We start from the raw sequence: 21,361 nt of genomic DNA, 5'->3' as shown, positions 1-21,361 counted from the left end.
CCAGCGTGCACACAGAGCAAACACGTGGCAGAGAGCAAGAGTTTAGTTACTGGCTGGGTTTATATAGCATTCACCCGGTAAGGGCCATGAGCTGGGGTGTAGCTGAGCTAGCATCTGGCTTGGGCTTTTCAAACTCGGTAGGCTTTCCTCTGTGCAGAGGGTGGGATGGAGTAGAAAATGTGGCAAAGGAACAAGCCTGCCTAAGAATGCAGGGGCTATGTGCTTGCTCTCTCATCTCCCACTTTCCCTATCACTTTTTCTTTTTTTATTTTATTTTATTTATTTATTTATTTTTATTTTTGACAGGAAGAGTGGACAGTGAGAGAGAGACAGAGAGAAAGGTCTTCCTTTTGCTGTTGGTTCACCCTCCAATGGCCGCCGCAGTAGCCGGCGCACCGCGCTGATCTGATGGCAGGAGCCAGGTGCTTCTCCTGGTCTCCCATGGGGTGCAGGGCCCAAGCACTTGGGCCATCCTCCACTGCACTCCCTGGCCACAGCAGAGAGCTGGCCTGGAAGAGGGGCAACCGGGACAGGATCGGTGCCCCGACCAGGACTAGAACCCAGTGTGCTGGCGCCGCAAGGCGGAGGATTAGCCTAGTGAGCCGCGGCGCTGGCCCACTTTTTCTTTTTCTTTTTTTTTTTTTTTCACCTTATTAATAGTGAGACAAACAAGACACACTACAGTCAAAGGGATAGCAACAAGACTGAAAGCTAGCTTTGCAACAGAAAAGGTGAAAACCAGATGAGAACAGACTGATGTTTTGGATGTGCTGAGGGTGGGGGTTAGGTAGATGGACTACCAGCCTCACATTATATGTAAAACTAAAACATTCTTTAAAAGTCAAAGAAAGTTGAAATTTTAATGCAAACATGACTTTAGAAAATGTGTTGCATATTTTCTAAAAGATACTAAAGACACAGCATAAAGTGTCACCAGAGAGAAGTCGTGGGGTTCTTGTCTTCGCGCAAGCAAGGTTCCAGGCATGAGACAGAGAGCAAAGTAGCGAGGTTTTATTTGGGACAGGGCATTTGTCAGAACACAAGGGACAGAGAGAGAGTGCCCAGTCACTCAGACTGTGGGAAAGTGAAGTTACCTGGTTAAATGGAGAGAACACACCTGGCAGGCCAGGCGGGTGTCTCAGAGGAGAGCAGGGAGCTGAGCTCAGCCTTTGTTTAGGCTCCAATTTTTAAGGGGGTCTCTTTTTACCCCATCCCCCTTCTCCTCCAGGACAGAGGGTTTATCAGGCAGGGGGAGCCATGCTGACACCAAAGGTGCCTGCCTTTGAGAAAGGATGTAAAGTTTTATTGCTCAATGTTACCAGGACAGGGAACCTATTTGGTGCTGAGAAGAGAGCTTTCCCATGCGGGAAGGGCTGGGACCAGCCTGGGCAGGACTTTGAAGTGTAGATGCTGGGCTGCTTCCAAAGTGGGCTTCTATAGATGGTTTCCTCAGGCCCCTCTCAGACACACATAGGCTACTTTCTAACTTCCTATCTAACAAAAGGAAATCTTCATAGAGAAGGAAAACCATACTAGCAATGCAAAAAGGAATGAAGAGCAATGAAAGGGGTAAATATATGGGAAGCAAATAAATTATGTCTGAGTATCTAATTGTTTCTTTATAAATATTTCATATATGTACAGTTAGAAAGATGGTGAATTCATCTTTGCAAGAAAAACAGAAAGTAAACCACTATCACTGGACATGGCAGGACAGAAATGGTAAGCCAGCACAGGTGACTTACATTGTGGAAAACAAGAGAGCTACCCAGCCTACATGGGAGTGCTGAAGAGAGGAAAGTATTCCCTGGGGAAAACACACTTGGATGTATCTCAACTGATTCAAACAGTAGAGTGTAAAGAAGCCGTATAGAGAAAATCATATAGTGTGTGTGGAGGGGTGGTATTGAAAAGTCTTTTGAGAAGCCATGTAAACTGATAAATGATCTATTATGCAACCTTCAACTCTATGGATACATTTTTCCAGTCCTATAAATTTATTTTCTGTTTACTGATTTCAGCTTTTAGTTCATTCCTATTAGTCTTATTTAAAAATATCAAGGGAGTTGGACATTTGGCCTAGGGGTAAAAACACTGGTTAAGATTCCTGGGTCAAATATCAGAGTGCCTGGGTTCAAGTCCTAGCTCCCCCTCCAATTCAAGCTTTGCGTTAATGTGTATCTTGGGAAGCAGCAGGTGATGGTTCACATAAATGGGTCACTGTCACTCATGTGGCCGACTGGATTAACTTCCTAGCACCTGGCTCTGGCTTAGCCTAGCCTCAAGCATTGCAGGAATTTTGTGAATAAATTGGCCAATGGAAAGTCTCTTACTGTCTATCTGTCTCTTTCTCTCTCTCTTTATTTTTTCTGTCTTCCTACCTCTCAAATAATAAAAATAACTTTAAGAATAAAATGTAAAATATCAATGGATTGAAAGATTAAGGATGATATAATGTTCAGGAATGGTGCAAAACAGAATTATAACTACCAAAGAATAAGTATGATGATGAAAATTTATTTCAAATCACTTATGCATTTTGTACCTCAATTCGTATACAATATATTTTAGGCCATGAAAAGAGCAAAAATCATTGAAGCAAACAAAAAGTTATAGAGTGAAGATATCCAAAAGTTGAATGATGCATCCATCTAAAAGTAATTTTACTTTCTCCATGATGCTTGCCAAACAGGCCAAGCAATAACTGGTAAATGGAATAATTTTCCTAAATGGATGCTTAAACTTCTTGCCAAATAAAGTAGAATTCTGTTAATTAAAGTTTTAATTGTTCTTGAAAGTGACTGAGAAAGACAATACTTAACCTTTCTAAAGGAATATGCCACCAACATATTTCTCCTCTAGAAGACCATGTAGGAATTACTTATTCGATACCTATTGATTAAATGTGTTAATTCTTATGCAGATTCAAATGATAATTGTGCATCTAATCAATTCTTGCTTGTAGCCTCCATAGGAACAGATGTTTGATCTCTGTTTATGTGAATTTAGGTACAAGCTAAAAAAGTCTTTTATTCTTTTTGTCACTTCAAGGAGGACTGAAGGTTGTTGAGATTATAATTGCTTGTGCTCAGTCTTTTACATCCAGCTCCCTGTGCCTAAAGCTGACAAGGCAAATCTCTCAGTACTTTGTCTCTTACATCAAGAATAAAGAAAAAGAACTGGAGTCAGTTGTCCTTTGTCCTGCTGGTTAAGATACTAGTTAAGATACTCTCATCTATGGTGGAATATTTAAGTTATACACCTAGATCCAGCTTCCTGCTGATGTACATCCTAAGGGTCACAGTGATGGCTGGGGTAATTGGGTTCCTGGCCCCCATGTAGAAGGACTAGAAGGCATACCCAATTGCTGGCTTTAGCACAATGCAGCCCTGGCCATTGTAGTCATTTAGGGACATAATTAGTGAATGGGACCTCACTCTTTCTTTCTTTCTTTCTTTCTTTCTTTCTTTTTTTTTTTTTTTTTACAGTCAGAGTGGATAGTGAGAGAGAGAGAGAGACAGAGAGAAAGGTCTTCCTTTTCCGTTGGTTCACCCTCCAATGGCCAGCTGCGCACCATGCTGACCCGAAGCCAGGAGCCAGGTGCTTCCTCCTGGTCTCCCATGCAGGTGCAAGGCCCAAGGACCTGGGCCATCCTCCACTGCACTCCCAGGCCACAGCAGAGAGCTGGACTGGAAGAGGAGCAACTGGGACAGAATCCGGCGCCCCCACCTGGACTAGAACCCCAGGTGCTGGAGCCGCAGGCAGAGGATTAGCCTATTGAGCCACAGTGCCGGCCTCTTTCTTTCTTTCTTTCTTTGTCTCTTTGTTTATCTGTCTCTCAAATAAAAACAGTACAGACTACTTAAAATTACTCTCTTCTTCAATGTAAGATATATGAATTCCAAACAAGTATAATTTTGTTATTAATCTTTTTACTCTAAGAGGTATCTATTATTTAGTAGATTAAAAATACCATAATTGAAATTATTTTTGAGCTAAATGTACGTTCTATTTGATCAACCATCTGCCCTAAATCTTTTTATTCTTTCCTGTCCCAGAGAATTGAAATGAGCATTCTAAAGTACAAGGAAAAAATTCCTCTTATCAGTCACTCTTAACCCAAAACCAAAAATTGTCAGTTGTATACTTCCTTATCATCTAGGACCTAATTCTTTAAAATCTTTTCATACTAAATAAATGCAATGCTATAATTTTAAGTCATGGAAGATTTACCATAACAATTCACCCAGTAAATAAATTAAAAATAATCTTCTCCTGCATTCTATGTTAATAATCTAATGTATATCTTTTGTACCTTTTTCCATGCTAATTCAAATGAATTCACACACATGTAATATTTGATAACTCTGTTTTTCAAAACAACATGGCATGGAGTAGGCTCTGAAAACTTTCTACATAGATATCAGCAGTTGAAATCTTTGGTATTGCATCTGATCTTAATTTTTTAAAATTCTTTTCTTCCAACTTTAGTAGATGTTCTGATGAGCTGAGCACAGATAAAATGCTCCTTTTTTGTTTATTTATATAAAGGCAACAAATCTAATATATTTTATATATACATTTTTAAAAACATAATGATATTTCCCATCCTACCTGCCATATTTCCCTCATTCTCACCCTCCCTTTCTTATTTTTCTTTGAATTATTGTAATGACATACTTTCAACTTATTTTATAATAACAAGGTTAATTCTCCACTAACTAAATAGTTCACCAAGAAGTAATTAGAAAAATAATCATTCCTCAAGAGTATAGACAAGGGTTATAAGCAATCATCAAATCTCAAAATGTCAATTTCACACATATGCATTAAATTTTTTCTGGACTTTATATATTTGTCACCACAAATCAAAGAAGACATGTGATGTTTGCCTTTTTTTGGAACTGACTTATTTCACTAAACATAATGGTCTCCAGTAGCATACATTTTGTTGTGCAAAACAAGATTTCACTATTGTTTATGACTGAGTGGTATTCCATCCTGTATACATACCACAATTTCTTATCCAGTCATCAGTTGATAGACATTTGGGTCAATTCCATATCTTAGCTATTGTGAATTGAGCAGCTATAAACATAGGGTTCAGATAATTCTTTGACTGTCACTTGACAAACACTTTATCATTGTTACTCAATGCCCAAACTTTCAAATCTTAAAATTGGCAGTAGAACTTGGAGGTAAAATATACAAATGCATATATTTTACCATTTGTCTAGTAGAAGAGAGGTGAAGTTTTATCTCACTTAAACTAAAAGGCAGTCAATACTTCTAAGCAGAACATGGACAGAATCTCATCATATTTTAGTGGAAGATTTTTGTTACAGAAAGGAAAACCCGGAGGTGAAAATATGAGACATTCAGGTTCATGCATCAGGTGTCAAGTCATGATGCCATGAAGCCAGGTTAGGTGCAGTAAAGAAGAGACTTAGATTTTGTCAGGCAGGAAAACTTCAAGGATAAAGCTGAGGCTTCTAGATTCTCAACTGAGATTTTACAGGGGTAAACTGCAACAAGATATGAAACACAGAAATGGAGAGTAATGTTATGCTGGAAATTTGGCCCTGTGTAATTTGTTTTTAAGGCTTCTGTGGGACGCGTAGAGAATGGTGACTTAGAAGAAAAAATGGAAAATTATGTAATTGTTTCTTCATACTCAAAACTTTCCATTTTAGCTTAAATATCTTCCAATTTTGTTTTTATTTGCCAAAATTTATGGCATACAAGATATTACAAAGATTAAACTCAACCAAAGTTACATTTTTGGGACATTTGGACAACTTCCAAGATTTTGCTATCAAAAGGAGGCAGAGAATATTTTAATGACTTTAATTTTTTCCTTTTAAATTACTTCTTTAGAATGTGCATTTCAAGAAGTAAAAACATCAATAAAATGATATGAATATTGAAATTATCTGAAATATTTTTTTAAAAAACTACTTTAGGGGCTGGCGCTGTGGCATAATGGGTAAAGCCATCACCTGCGATGCCGGATCCCATGTGGGTACCTGCTCTAGTCTCAGCTGCTCCACTTCCGACCCAGCTCTCTACTATGTCCTGGGAAAACAGTGGAAGATGGCCCAGGTCCTTGGGCCCCTGCACCCATGTGGGAGACCCGGAAGAGACTCCTGGCTTCAGATTGGCGCAGCTCCGGCCATTGCAGCCAACTGGGGAGTGAGCCAACGGATGGAAGACCACTATCTCTCTTCCTCTCCTTCTTTCTCTGTGTAACTCTGATTTCAAATAAACAAATAAATCTTTAAAAAAATTCTTTATACACACACACATATACACAAACATACATCTAGCGTTGGGCCAGACTGAAGGTAGAAGAGCTCAGTGCAAATCTCCTAAGAGTACGGCAAGGACCCAAGGATTTGAGTCGTCACCTGCTGCTTCCCAGAGTGACCTTTATCAGGAAACTAGAATTAGGAACAGAACCAGGACTCCAAACCAGGCAGTCCACTGTGGGATGCAGGCGTCACACATGGTGTCTTAACATCTGTGCCAAAATGTTCACTCCTATGGTATGTATATTCTTATAATTGTTATACTAGTTTATATGCCAGTCCTCATTGTAGTTATGTATACGAATTATAATATAGGGTTTGGTACTATCTGGGATCTCAGGTATCCAGTGGGGTGCATTGAAAGTAGCCCTTAAGGATACTCACTTGTGTGAGTGTTGTACACAGCCATGCGTCGCTTAAGATGAGAATATGTTCTGAGAAATGTTTCATTAGGTGATTTTTGTCATTACACGAATGGTGTAGGATATGCATGCTAACATAAATTAAGACAACCACAAGGGGCCAGCGCTGTGGCTCAGCGGGTTAACGCCATGGCCGGAAGCGCCAGCATCCCAAATGGGCACCAGTTCTAGTCCCAACTGCTCCACTTCCGATCCAGCTCTCTGCTGTGGCCTGGGAAAGCAGTAGAAGATGGCCCAAGTCCTTGGGCCCCTGAACTCATGTGGGAGACCTGGAAGAAGCTTCTGGCCTCTGGCTTTGGATCGAAACAATTCCAGCAGTTTGCAGCCAATTGGGGAGGAAAAATCGGATGGAAGACCTCTCTCTCTTTGCCTCTCCTCTCTCTGTGTAACTCTGACTTTCAAATAAATAAATAAATCTTTAAAAAAATAAAAAGACAACCACGATATCACCAAATGTTAAAGTCTTGTCATATCATATCCAGTATTTCCAGTCATATCCATCATACACTGAAATGCTATGCAGCATGTATGTGTTGTTACACATTCATGCATACATATTTACATATGTGTGCATATATTCATATGTATTTATATATACATTTTGTTACACTATCACTAGAACTGAGAATCTTCATCTCTACATTAATATCTCTCTGAACACTCTCACCAAGATTTACTTCAGCATAGCCCTGATAAAGGAATCAAGCTACACAGAACCCTATTGCAGAAACAGGGCCTTTTGGCCCTAAAGTCTTTTACTATTTAAATATTGGAGCCTCCTTCTGGAGCATAATTTAGTCTCCAAATAATCTTTGCACATACAGATATCTGTTTCAAGATCAAATAGATTCCAAGAGAAAAATAGAATAAAGCATTTCAGGCATCCTTTTTACTAACCAATTTAGAGCTCCTGTAGCAAAATGATGAATAAGGAAAAAACAAGTGCAAACCAGCAGTTGACCACCTTCAGCTACTGAGAGCCTTATGTTCTTCTTTGCCTCTTCAGGGGCTTCCTCAGAGGCAAATTAGCAAAATCACAGGTGCCTTGTAGAGAAGTGATTAGACTATTCAGAACTCCCTTGTACTCTCAAAGGCAGTTTGGAGTTCACAGAACACTCCACTATGTTGTCAGATTTACAATTGATTCCAGTTTCTAATGTGCAAGTTGTACGATAGACTGCTAGAAAATGAATACCACTTTGACTCAGTATTTGATGCTGAAGAAAAACCATAAGAAGAAAATACACCCACAGCACAAAGACAATCACACTTCTGTTGGTTGGTTTCCAAAATAGAATTCAGGGTGATACATACCAAAAATAAAGGACTGGAGAAAAATGATAATTGTCTCAAGTCTTACTACTACCATAAATACAAGGGTACTTCAGAAAGTTCGTGGGAAATGGGCTTAAAACATACATTTATTTTTACAAAAATTCTGAAGTGCATTATTTGTTCACAATATACATTTCCCCTAGGGCCGGCGCCACGGTTCACTAGCTAATCCTCTGCCTACAGCGCCGGCACCTGGGGTTCAAGTCCAGGTGGGGGCGCCGGATTCTGTCCCGGTTGCTCCTCTTCCAGTCCAGCTCTCTGCTGTGGACTGGAGGGCCGTGGAGGATGGCCCAAGTCCCTGAACCCTGCACCCGCATGGGAGACCAGGAGGAAGCACCTGGCTCCTGGCTTCGGATTGGCGCAGTGCGCCGGCCACAACATGCAGGCCATAGCGACCACTTGGGGGGTGAACCAATGGAAAAAAGAAGACCTTTCTCTCTGTCTCTCTCTCTCTCTCACTGTCTAATTCTGCCTGTCAAATATATATATATATATATATATATATATATATGTATATGTATATAGATTTCCCCTAAATATTCTGAAGGCCTGTAGTACTTCTACCAATTTATTTTCATTTTTCTAACTTTGAATTAAGGTTCACTTCATCTTAGACCTCTTTCTAACTTCCTTAAGTGGTTTTCAGCTTCATGTCTTATTAATCAACTCAGTTTGTTTGTTTGTTGTATGGTACTGGATATTTTGTAAATAGGTATTTATTTGTGCTTATATGTACTTATGTCTCTTCAACTGTCAGCAATCTCCTGAGAGCAAAGACTGTGTGTATTTCTTAGGTAAAACATTTCTAGTTTCTGGCTAAGTAGCTGACACATAGAAGGCATTTAACAAATGTCTGGATAATGAATGAACTACGTGAATAAACCCATAAGCCAAATTCACAGCAACACCAGATTACAGAACACAGTCCATTTCAAAGCTGTTTGTTTAAACACAGAAATGGAAAATAACTATTCATCAGCAACTATCTCAGTCTATCCTGGAGTCATTTTTTGTTTGTTTGTTTGTTTGTTTGTTTGTTTGTTTTTAAGGAATGGCCATGACTCTTAAATTGAAAGAATCACTAGAATCAGAGGTGATGGTCGGCTTTTTTAAGCAATAGTTATACATGCAAGAGAAGACCTGGAACTTGAATGCACACCTTACGGGAAAAGATATTAGAAGGCATTTAGAGAGAATGCAAATCTGATCCTTCCAAAGATGTCTACTGTGAAAGACAGTCAGGGTGATGGAGGTGAAGGTGAAGACACAGATTTAGACACTGAAAGTTGATATACAGTATACAGCCTGTAATTTTCTATGTGTAGCTAAATAACTGTTCAGTTAGTCTAATACTGATTAACTGTCTAATAAATATGATGTTCCCTCCTATTCATCTGTGATATAATTACAGGGATACCTCAAAAGTTCATGGAAAAATAAAAATTAAGATATATTTATTTTGGTGCCCAAAAATTTGTGATCCATGCAGATTCTTCATAGTATATATGTTCCATGAGTTTCCAAAAAGCCCTCAGATACATGAATTATAACTTTTGCAGCAAAATAAATATTTAATTCCATTTTCACAGACTTTTTGAAGTTATATATGACAACAGTTCATGTAAAAATATAGACAGGTTGACTATAAGTAGTGTCCAATCCTTTGAATATACAGGGTCATGAATATAAATAGTGTTGTTTAGATTTAGGTAAGTTAATTCACCTAATTTGAGAGGTACCATTTGAGCTAAAACCTAAAAGACAAGCAAGCAACCTTGTTAAGTCCTGAGGAAAGAGCATTCAGACAATGGCTAATTTTAGAAGTAGATTTGGTGTCTTCTACAAGGTGAAAAATCAGTATGATTTTACCTGTCTGTGACTCAAATACCTGCTGACAGCATCAAATGAAATTAATCACATTTTTTGGTGTGATTTTCCTAGTGTAGATCAAACTGAAGGCTTGAGCAAATTTCAAAGGCAGGCAAACATGGGATATTAGGATCAGAATATTACGATTTGTGGTTTCACTATAATTTTAATATTTTATTTCTAATTAAGTTCTTAAAGACTAAGGGGAGTCTTTATGAAAGCTTTCACCAAACCAGATAAGTAATTCAGAAAAATTTCATTAATGAGCTCCCTCTCTCTTCTGCCTCAATTGTATTTCGAATATACAAAAACAAGAGCAATATAGAATGTATGCCACTAATTTTTCTAACATAAAATTATTTGTTCTCAACTATATTATACTTAATAGAGAATTTTACTAAATTCTTAAAGATATTTTTCTTCAGTCAAATTGTGCAATGATCTTGACTCCAGATCTTATTGCCAATTGACCAGGGATAAAGTATACAGGGATTCTTTGAGATTAGGCTATTTTTGACAATTATTTTTTAGAGTGCTTTTGAAAAGGTGAAAAAGAGGAAAAAAGAAAGTCCCAAAGGCAGTTTAATTCAACTTTTTACTAATGCCTGTGCCAGGTTGACGACTGGGGAGAGATTTAGTCACTGTCAAACAACCCATCAACATGACTATTTGACTTTAAAATTAATTTACTAAGTTTTGAAGAGGTCAGCTCTTGTGACATCTATTGAATGACACGTGTCATAGCTTAAAAGGGTACATTTTGTTAACAATACAGCATAATAGAAGAACTTTGAGCTGAAAGTTGGTATATATGCTCTAGTTAACATAGCAATATGCATCCTGTACTGGATAACTTAAAGATTTATTTCCTCATAATTTTGGAAGTCTTGGCTAGAAGTACAAGATCCATGTGTCAGTGTGGTTGATTTCTTGTGAAGTATGTTTTGAGCTGTCTTATTAATGTGTCCACAGAAGTTCTTTCTTCCAAAGGTCTTATAAAAACACTTATCCTACCAGATTAGATCTCCACCATTTTTACTTCATGTAATCTTAATTATACTCTCCAAGAATGTGTCTTCAACTACAGTCAAATTAGGAATTAAAGATTCAACATAAAAATCAGTGAGGGAGGGGAACACAATTTAACTCATAACATTTGGAAACATGGGCTCTACCCTTGGCTCAGATAAACTGCACATCCTTCCCTCTCTGTGCCCCTTCCTTCCTTTCTTCCCTTCCTCCTTCCTTCCTTCCTTCTGTTCCTCCTCCTATTCTTCTTTCTTCTTATTCTTCGTCTTCTTCATCCTTTTCTTGTTTTTGATGTGTATAAAGAAGTCAAAGTGGATGATTTAAATGTATCTCAAGAAAACACAAAATATCTGGATTTGTCCCTCACAAAATAAATTTAATGTTTACTATTTAATTAGTAAATAAGATATAAAAACCTCTTTGTCTAGAGCTTGAATATTAGGATGGCATATAATGATATGCTACGATATTCAGTATTTGTTTTATTCTAATAAATTGTCATAATCCACAGAGTAATACAACAAAAAGGAAGGTTATATTAAAAGACATTTCACAAACCTATGATCATAAATTCCTCTCAACCTCAAAAATCAGTATGGTAAATATTACATTGCAATGGAATGCCAATAATGCATTCTAAGCTCCAACCTATTTAAACATTTCAGCCACAATATTTGTTGGCATGATCATTCATCATAAAACATTAATCTAGTAAATGCCTAGGGAATTTACAAATGCATACATGTCAAAATGTTAATTAAAATGGATTAAATTTAGTAAAACTATTATTATCCATGCCTGACAATTTAGGCAACGAAAGAATGAGGTCCTGTTCATTCTGCTGCCTAATGAGTAGAATACTGGATTAATTATCAAGAATCACAGACAGATTGTTGTTGTTGGGCCATGATACTTTGAATGTCATATTTCTGGGAACAATGGATTTGAGCTTTAGATGTAATTCTGGGATGCCTGGTTATCAGGCATGACAGGGGTAAGGTTTCATCTGCGATCCAAGGTTGACATGAAAGCACTACATACATTGTAAGGCACAAACTAAAGGCAGAAATGAGACTAATAGACAGAAGAGGAGATGCACGGAAAATTGATGAAAGAGCTGCCAAAACCATTTCCATCATCCCTTTGCCCACAAAATTCAGGTTTTCTCTTGAGATATTTGAAATGTGTTGCTTCAACCTCTGACAAAGAATATTAGGTACAATGATTTTACTGATATATGCTCATGACTTTGCTCCTTCCATTCTGCAAGCTCAGCTTAAGGAGCAAAATGAACAATAACTTTATATACTCAATCATCACCATTTATGAGATGGTTAATCGGTGAAAGTGGCTATAATGAAGAGCCCAAAAGAGGAAAATGTAATTAGCCAGAATCTCTGTATAGTGTCTAATTTGATTTTCTTGGCTTGTTAGCTCAGCTGGTTTTAGCGTGGTGTTAATAAAGTCAAGAATACAAGTTCAATTGCCATATGGACCAGTTAACTACACTCAATTCCATGGCTACTGACCAAAGAGGAACTAGACAATAGAGGATGGATTAGAGAAAAATCTATTATCACCATTGACAACACAAATCCAGAGCATAGCTTCCCAGGGCAAGGTTGCAGTGAAGACGTCATGTAATCATTTAAACCTGGGAAAAAAATCTACAAAGTCCAGAGATGTGGAAATTAATCTAGACTTTCTGATCACAATAATTAGTGTCTTCTGACAAATTAGAGGTTTGCCTGATAAATTTATTATAGTTGTTCTTTAGTTGAGATCTCAGACATCTAAATTCTGATATGACTACAATAGGGATTTGAAGTGAAGTGGATGTGAACTGAGAGAGAAAAGAAGAGTCACCTGCTTCATCACTTACTCCATCTGAAACAAGCCTACCCCATAGCCAGTCCAAAAAATCTTGTGAATAGATTTATGTCTATGAGTTGTGCCCATTTTAAGTCAAGAGAAGGTGAGATTCTATACAAAACCTGTCTTAAACTTATTATAAAATTCCCAAAGACATCTACAAAGCTGATTTATCCCAAGCGAAAATTTGCAGACAATTCTCTTTCCTCCTATGACATAGACACATTTCTTACAACTGAATTCTGTAAACATGCAGCAGTCACTATGTTTAAAAAATGCACATCTGGGCCGGCGACGCGGCTCACTAGGCTAATCCTCCGCCTGCGGCGCTGGCACACCAGGTTCTAGTCCTGGTCGGGGCACCGGATTCTGTTGTGGTTGCCCCTCTTCCAGGCCAGCTCTCTGCTGTGGCCCGGGGGTGCAGTAGAGGATGGCCCAAGTACTTGGGCCCTGCACCTGCATGGGAGACAAGGAGAAGCACCTGGCTCCTGGCTTTGGATCAGCGCGATGCGCCAGCCGCAGCACGCCAGCCGCGGTGGCCATTGGAGGGTGAACTAACGACAAAAGGAAGACCTTCCTCTCTGTCTGTCTCTCTCTCACTGTCCACTCTGCCTATCAAAAAAAAAAAAAATGCACATCTGGATCCGAATTTTATGGCAGCCCCAGAAAAATATAAGAGATGGAATTAATTTAATTTGCTGACCAATCTTCATCATAATGCCACACCAGATAAATAAATCTTCAGTATGACCATCAAGAAAGTTGCCTCTAGTAGAAGGGCTGTGGTGACTTTAAGAATCAAAATTAAGTGCACAGTACAGGTTGCAGGTTACCTGTCCCCTTTTAACCGACACGTGTGTCAACTCACTTTGTGTTGCACTTCTTCACCAACAAGGAAAAGAATACATACTTTTTGTGCTTCCGTTCTTAAGAAAACTAGTGCTCTTTTTCAAAAGTTTTGGGGAAATCCCATGATAAAATTATATTCCTAAAGCTTTCCTGAAGTTTTTGATGACTCTTGAGGTTCTTTATAGGAGGCATGGGACAAATCAAGTACAAACTCCCTTCTCACTCCTTCACGACTTGTGCATTGGTCAGTAACAAGACAGGTAATTCTGTATTTGACATTAGACAAATAAAACGAATGGTTTACTATTGAATTTCTTTGGATGGTCGTGCATTCTAAAGATACACCCCCAAACATTTTTGGAACCCTGCCTTTAATTTTTTTCTCTTAAAAATAGCAGACACAAAAGTGCTTCTAGTGGAAAGTGGAAGAGCAAAGAGACAATTAACAAGTAGTCCACTCAGTTACAGGAAAAATGCCTGAACAGCATTCTGTTATCGTATGATAATAGGGTCATTTATGTGTGTCACAATTTCATTTTCAGCTCTGTGTTCATTTTAATTACTTTCATTTGAATACTCAATCTTAACTTTTTCCCCTACACATACCATGCTAATCAAAAAGCTTGATTCATTAGCATTGCAAAGAGTTACAGCACTTTATCAATACACTAAGTTTTAGCAAGTAATTCCAGTAAAGCAATTGCAAATGCTACACCTAACTATAATGATATTTTAAGTGTCTTAGGAATGTCAGATGAAAACTGTTAAGGAACAGATAAGCATCAATGACAGTTAGTAATAGTGCTCTTATGCCCCCTGTTGGTTTGTTACTTCAGAGTCTGAAATTTAGTCAAAGAAGAATGCTCAGTGCTTTCACTTGAATGCAGTTTAGGTCATATACCGAAAGTACCCACACACACAGACACACACTCATACACACTCTTCATTTTTGCACTCATACAAAATGTATCCCTTTGTTTTCACTTTTTAATTGAAGTTAAAGAATAATATTAAAAGGGAAGGTAAATTTTTCATTTAATATAAAAAATCCACTTATATTTGACATTTGATGAGTGCCTATACCCAATAAATATTTTCTCATGTGATATTAACAGCCTGGTATGGTGCTGTTAGAATAGGGCATAGATTTTTAAACCAAGATGACAACCCTAAATTTGAATCACAGGAGACACTCTTGCTTATCAATAAGATTAACCATAGAAACATGGGTGAGTTATCTTATCTTGAAATATGATGTGGTTGTAATTCTTATTGAACAATATTGTTTTAGGACCAGAAAAATGGTAGTTTATGTGAAGCACCTACTGGAAAAATAATAATAAATGCTAAGTAAATGTTATTTTACCTTTTGTTTCTTATAACTCTGCAATATAAACATTATCTACATCTTATTTTATAGATAAAGCAATTGAGGTTCAGAGAGATGGAAAACTGGCCAAGTTTTTACAGCTAGTAAATAGAAATACTGGCATTAAAACCCAGAACATATTGCCTCCAATACAAATGTTCATCATTTTGTGTTATTGTTTATGGAACTTTATGATAACTCATTGCAATGCAATCAAGTCTATAAGGCTACTCTATCTTGAATTATACCCTATGAAATTTAATAAGCAAAATTCAAAGAAAATAGTAGTGGTTCTCAAATTGTAAGAGTATCTTTGACAGTGTTCTTACAAAGATTTGACTTTTATTATGACAAATAAAATCACTGTCTATTCTAGAAAAAGCATGTAAACAAAACTAGTGTATATGTCAATGGCATAAAAAAGCCTGCATTTGACAGCTATTTACTCTACTTCACATTTTGCTACCAGTTCTCTTATTAGAAGTGATGACTTCCAGGAAAATCTGACAGATTTCTAGGGCTCCTCAATACAAGAATGAAGAGTGATTGTTACAGATTTGGATTACCTCCTGTCCATCTGAAAGTAGAATTAAGAATTCCTGTAGGTCCAGAGGTTTAATTACCAAGTAGTACTGGAAATATTCTCAATACAATCAAGTTACTTAAAATACTGCTAATAAAAACAAAAGGATAAGTGTTTGGTATAGAGGTTTAGATACTTCTTGGGTTGCCTTCGCCTCTTATGGGAGTGCTAGGGTTCAATTCCAGATACTTGCTAATGTGCACCCTCAGAGGTAAACTGTTGATTAGTCAAGGACTTGGGTCCCTGCCACCCACTTAGAAACCCGGATTCACTTCTTGGCTCCTGGCTTCAGCATGGCCTAGCCTTGATTGCTTCAGGCTTTTGGTGAATAAATCCAGTGGATGGAAGATCAATCTCTGTCTCTGTCTCTCTCTCTCTTTGCCCTTCTAATAAATAAACTTTATAAATAAATAAATAACAATAAAATAGACAATTAATACCTAAAAACTTCTTTGTGTTCTTAAGTAAGTAGTTGATTAAACTTTTAGCATAATATAATCAGAAATATATAATTATGTTTTTATCAGTGCTTTAGATGGCAAATCCTTCAAATTTGATTGAATTACATCCATAACATTTTAATTTTTATAACAGAAGAGAAGTGACATGTGTGAACAATTAAACACAAACTTATTTCCATTTCAGGACAATGTGGAGAAGCATAATGATGCAAATATCTGCCCACTCATAGTCATTTCCTGAAGAGATCATAAATCAAAGTTAATTAGTCAGAGGTATCATTTTTTGGATAGGTCTGGAACTTGCACATACGTATTTAATAATGAATAATTGTAGGTCATTTCTTTATTAGCAAAGACATGTGCCATTATAATGGTATTAATCTTCATGGAAAGTGGTAAACTAAGGTTACACAAGTCAATTAAGCTTTGTGAATGGGATAAACTAAAACAAATAATTATATACCAAAAACACCAATAGCATATTGTTCAAAACTGATACATTGAAAAATCATTCTTGTAAATCCATTCATGTACTCATTCATTAAATGAACAATTACTATTTGGTTTTCTATTATGGATACCAAAAGAGTGATCAAGCTTGATTCTGATTAAGCACTTTATAACTAACCAACCTACAGGGAACCAACTCATTTGTTCAAATCTCCCTTATCTGTAAAACTTGCATAAAAATGCCAACTTGATAAGAGTGCTATAGGATTCAAGACAGTCCCTGGTTTAAGATGACTTACAATGATTAAGCCTTTCTTTTTTTCATTTTTAAGATTTATTCATTTATTTGAAAGGCAGCATTACAGAGAGGCAGAGGTAGGGAAAATGAGAGTACTTCCATCCATTGGTTCGCTCCCCAAATGGCCTTAATGAAGCCAGGATCCAGGATCCAGGAGATTCTTCTGGGTATGCCACAGGGGGCAAGGGCCCAAGCACATGGGCCATCTTCTGCTTTCCCAGGCCATAGCAGAGAGCTGGATGGGAAGTGGGGCAGCTGGGACTTGAACCCACGCCAATATGGGATGCTGACTCTGCAAGCGGTGGCTTTACCAACTATGCCATAGCGCCAGCCCCTAGCATTTCTTAATACATACATAATGCGAAAGAAGGAAATACAGCTTAAAAGCACAGAATACTGTTGAAAATTTCTTTTTCTTTTAGTTACCTCAAAACATTTTTGTTGTTGCTTAAATCATTTAATAAAAATAATATCATATCATTGAAAGTGCTTTACTCTCAAAATCACCCTATACGTAGTTGTTCCCAAAGACTGCTCTATATTGCTATACTGAAAGCTGCATTATTTTCATTTGTTTATTCTCATGTATACAAGAGGACTTCAAAAAGGTTGTGAAGAACTGAAATTAAAATACAAGGATTGGGCCGGCAATGTGGTATAGCAGGTAAAGCCTCAGCCGTCAGTGCCGGCATCCCATGTGGGTGTTGGTTCAAGTCCTAGATGCTCCAATTCTGATCCAGCTCTCTGCTATGGCCTGGGAAAGCAGTGGAAGATGGCCCAAGTCCTTGGGCCCCTGCTCCCATGTGGGACACCTGGAGGAAACTCCTGGCTCCTGACTTTGGATTGGCGCAGCTCCGGCCATTGTAGCCAGTTGGGGAGTGAACCAGCAGATGGAAGACTTTTCTCTCTCTCTGCCTCTCCTTCTCTCTCTGGGTAACTCTGACTTTCAAATAAATAAATAAATATTTAAAAGATACAAGGATGAAGAAAGCTGTTTAGAAAAGCAATTAAAATGTTGGTTAGAACCCCTGTGTCTGGTATCAGAGTGCCTGGGTTCCAGTCCTGGCTTAGCTTTCGATTCCAGTTTTGTGCTAATGCACATTCTGCAAGTCAGTGGTGAAAACTGAAGCAGCTGTGTCCCTGCCACCACCATGGAGGACCAAAATTGAGTTGCTGGGTCCCTGCCTTTGCCTCAGTCTAGTTCCTGTCATTTCCCATTTAGGGAGGACATGGAACCTCTCTCCCTCTCTCTCTCTGTCTCATACTCAAATAAATAAATAAGATACAAGAGAATATATTTTGTTGTAAAAACTTTTGAAATCCATGCATCTTATTTATATTCCTTTTCCATGAACTTTTTAAAGACTCATCTTACATAGGTAATTGGAATGCCAATAATTGTAGAGAATGAAAAGGTCTTAAATGATTTTTTTAAATCCTATGATATTCTTAATTTTGTACTTAGATTATCTTTTTAAAACTCAGGAAATGGTTTCAACAGAGTCTTAACCAAAATTTTGTTAAATGTGATCATACTAGTCTTGTTTATGATCCCCTTGACACTTAATCCTATCATTATGATGAATTATAAACTGAAACTGATCACTTGGACTAGTGAGATGACATTGGTACATGCCACCTTGATGGGATTGATTGGAACGCCCTGGCACGTTTCTAACTCTACCATTAGGGGCAAGTCAGATTGAGCATGTGCTGAACTGTACATCTCCTCTCTTTCTTATTCACACTCTTATATTTAACAGGGATCCTCTTTCAGTTAAATTTAAACACCTAAGAATAATTGTGTATTAATGGAAGAGTTCAACCAATAGTATTAAGTAGAACAAAAAACACTAAAAGGAATGAAGTAGTAAGTTGTTCCTCGACAGTCAGGACAAGGGCTGATCAAGTCATTGTTTCCCATAGTGTCCATTTCACTTCACCAGGTTTTCTTTTAGGTGCTCAGTTGGTTGTCACTGATCAGGGAGAACATATGATATTTGTCCCTTTCGGACTGGCTTTATTCATTCAGCATGATGTTTTCCAAATTCAAAGGGGTCACATAAACAAGGCTAGTGTCTGCTAATACTAACTGATATAATTAAAAAGGAGAGAACAATCCAACATGGGAAGCAGGACACACAGCAGACAAGAATGGCAGATGTCCTAAACAGTACTCTGGCATCAGAATCAGCCCTTAAGGCATTCGGATCTAGCTGAAGAGAACCATAAGAGTATTTCAGGCATGGAAAGCCAAGACACTCTGGCAAAAAAAAAAAAAAAAAAAAAAAAAAAAAACATAAATGAAAGATCTCTGTGAGTGAGATCACAGCGAAAAGAATGGGCCATCAAAGAAGGAGGTACCTTTCTCTGAAGGGAGGAATGAACCTCCACTTTGACTATGACCTTGTCTAAATAAGATCGTAGTTGGCAAACTCAAGAGGCTTCCATAGCCTTGGCAACTCAAGAAGAGAGCCATAAATAAGAGTGTCAATGGTTACTGACACCATAAATAAGAGTGTCAATTGTTAAATCAACAACAGAATTCACTGGGCACTTACTCCTCATGTAGGATGTCTGTCTTTAATGTGTTGTACTATATGAACTATATAGTACTATATGTACTATATGAATTAACGGTATAACTACTACTCAAACAGTACTTTATACTTTGTGTTTCTGTGTGGGTGCAAACTGTTGAAATCTTTACTTTGTGTATACTAAATTGATCTTCTCTATATATTATCTTTAGATAATTGAAAATGAATCTTGATGTGAATGTGATGGGGGAGGGAGTAGGAGAAGGGAGGGTTGTGGGTGGGAGGGAGGTTATGGGGGTAAAAAGCCGCTATAATCCAAAAGTTGTACTTTGGAAATTTATATTTATTAAATAAAAGTTAAAAAAATAAAAATAAAAATAAATGTGATCACAGATTGAACAGGATAAAAATATCCCAATAACTTCTTCCCTACAATTGAATCATGGAGAAGTACCTTGAATGTCAGCTGCTTTATTCGGGCCCTCACCCTTATGACAACATGAATCTAATTGACTGGCAATAGTGACAGAATAGGAAGAGGAAAGACGAAGTCAGCCAGAGTTCGTCCATGTGTTTTAGGGCCTTTGAGATTATAGTCCAAATAAGAGTTCCTTCAATGATATCAAAATCTTACCCTCAAGCTCTGATATAAATTTCCCTCTTCCACTCTCTCATGTTTGCCATGCCTTAAAATAATCCCTGAAAAAACAGCTGTCAGAGGCTGTGAGAAAAAGCGCATGAAAGTATCAAATAATTGGAAAATCACAAATAATTAGGAAACATGTACTGCAACTTCCTCAGGAAGGAAACAGACAAACAAATTCAAGCAGAGCTTGGGTGAAGATTATTAGTCAATATTCATGCCATTTTATATGTGTCCATCTGATAAAAGATATTGTTTTGTGATGACAATAAATCTTCAAGATGCTTTGTGTGAAATTTTCATTTCAAAGATTAACAAATTTGAAATGATGCCTTCCTCATCTATGAAAACTTTTGCCTTTAAATATAATCAACATTGAGCCAAAAGAAAACAAAGTTAAGATATCCTTATTTATATGATTGGAGGAGCCGAATAATTGCTTCTAATGAAGAATAGGGAGAAAAGAGTATGGATGTTGGTTCATTTGGGGATGTTGCACACACACATACACACATATACACTGATATGCTAGAAACTTCAAGAACCATGACCATGGCAAACCATTATTTGTTCCATAGCCATGGTCAGGTTAAAAAAAAAATAGAGACATAGGTCCAAATCATCCATCCAAAATAACTTTCATTAAAAAACAATGATTGAAACTTGTAGCAACAGTATGTAAATAAATAACTCTTAACAGGATGCTGCATAGATAAAAGTAGTAAAATAGCTAGAATTCTGTAAGCATCTTCTCTTAGCTTGGCACTGCCCTTAGCAATTTATTTATGTCTTGTCTGCAGATATATTATCTAATGCTCTCCAGAAGAAAGGAAGCAATCATAGGAAAACTCCTCAGGTAACAAAATGGAAGAATAGAAAATTAGAATATCTTGTGCTAGTTTTTATAGTTTATAAATATAAAACAGACATGCTTAACATCAACTTTTACACTTCTTCATTTACCTCAGGATGCTTCCCATTCAACGGCATGGTTTGTCAGTTTGGCTCAGAGATATGATCAGAATGAGCCTCAGTATCCTTTTATAAGTGTTCATTGAATACCGCCATTATTGATTTCTACTCCTTAAATTCCTCAAAATTAATTAGAATTCAAAATACTTCCACACATATGATTTTCCCAAAGTTGCAATAATTATCATTTGTTTTCTTAATTAATCTCAATATTATTTACATCTCTTAGTCACAGAATATTATAAGAAAGCATCTCCTAAGTTTGAATGTGCTTACAAAAGCAATAGTAAAATCCACTTTCAATAATTTTCACTTCATCTTCTCTATAATGAGTTTCCCCACATATTTAAATAGCAAGCTT

Source organism: Lepus europaeus, chromosome 2, assembly GCF_033115175.1.
Source record: "Lepus europaeus isolate LE1 chromosome 2, mLepTim1.pri, whole genome shotgun sequence".
NCBI lineage: Eukaryota > Metazoa > Chordata > Mammalia > Lagomorpha > Leporidae > Lepus > Lepus europaeus.
Note: the sequence above shows the minus strand (reverse complement) of the source record.